Source organism: Artibeus jamaicensis, unplaced genomic scaffold (genome assembly GCF_021234435.1).
Source record: "Artibeus jamaicensis isolate MK-2021 breed Jamaican fruit bat unplaced genomic scaffold, CSHL_Jam_final scaffold_369, whole genome shotgun sequence".
Classification (NCBI taxonomy): Eukaryota; Metazoa; Chordata; class Mammalia; order Chiroptera; family Phyllostomidae; genus Artibeus; species Artibeus jamaicensis.
In genome coordinates this window covers 39,289,706-39,291,247 of record NW_026522042.1, presented here as the reverse complement: position 1 = coordinate 39,291,247, position 1,542 = coordinate 39,289,706, and positions in this window count along the sequence as shown.

Sequence of the window (1,542 nt, the reverse complement as noted above, 5' to 3'; positions counted from 1 at the left end):
GAAAAAAGGAAATTTCTAAAATGAAAGAGTGGGCCGACTATTATTAACTCAGCAGGATGACTGTTTAAATAGCTGTGTGAGTGCGCCGTGCCCCTGACCGAGGAGGAAAGAATCTGAAAGGGATTTGGAAAACAACGTGTTGCCTCTAAACATCCCTGGGAACACTGATGTACATCAAGCAATTATATTTGTTTTTATTTATATTATGTTTTTGTTTTATTTATTTATTTCTCAAGCCTTTGCCTGCGTATTCAAAGAAAAGCCAAGAATTGAAAAACTATTTAATACTCTGAAGATCAGAAGTCACCTTGCACATAGCATTTGGGTTATTCGGTAATCTCATGTGTGTTTGTGGGTGTATGTTCTAATTCTGCATATTTGGAGGTATTGCTCCTGCTTCCAAAATTCAGTTACTGATAGCTCAGCCTTCTGTTCTGTGACTTAATAGTGTGATCGTTATATGACATGTAATTTAGGTACAAGAAAAGGTGAAATGTTTCAAGTTACATCAGCAAAACATTATTCAAATGGTAAGTGAAAACCTGTGGTGAGCCTGTCAGTGAGTCAATGTAATGGAGATCATTTTCCACATAATTTTAATGTCATGATGCTTCTTTTTTTTTTTTTAATAGTTTATTTATTTATCTTTAGAGGGGAAGGGAAGGAGAGGGGGAAAATGAGTTCTGAATCACCCCTCCCAATTCCACTATTCTTCTGTACACACTTAAAAACATTAATACAAAGAGAATGATTTGGATCAATTGATTTAATTGGATCCATTGATACAATTGATTTAACCGTGTGCTCCTTCACCTCCCCCTCCCTGGTCTTTCCCACTCTCCTTCTGTTCCACTGTTGTCATCCTAGTTACAACCTACTGCCTGGACGGCTGCAGAGATTTCTAGCCTGTTCCAGGCCTCTTTCCCTTCAGTTCATCTAATTCCCCGGTGAGGTGCCTTCCTCACCCCAAGAACCTGAAAATGAGGGAAACTTTGCCCATTAGGAGAATTCATGTGAACTCTGCATGAATGAGAGCCGAGGCGACACTCGAGTGAGAGGACAGCTCCAAGGCCTGCAGGGAGGCTGTTCTGCGGAGCCGCAGCGTGGATTACCAATCCAGACGTAATGAGCTCATCAGCGTGGTGCCCAGCTCCGGTGGCTGTTTTTTTTTAGAGCCTCATTATCTTTGATATATAAAAATCTTATATATTTAAGGTATGCAACTTGATGTTTTGCTGTATGTATTCATTGTGAAAAGATCACCACAATCAAGCTAATTAATATACCTACCACCTCTGCATAGTTACCATTGGGTGTGTGTACCCGCGTCAGCCTCCGTATCTTTTTAAATGCTCTCCAGGAGATCGTTATCCAGGGGAAGTGTAAATTTGTAATCCTCTGGTAAACTCTAAGTTCCAGTTGTAAGACCTGCTCAGCATGCTCCCTGGGTTCACGAGTCCCAAGCCAGCCAGCCCCTCGTTCTGATGCCACATTCACTGAGCGAACCCCTGCTCACTGGAGCTGTGTTATAGAGAGAGTTCA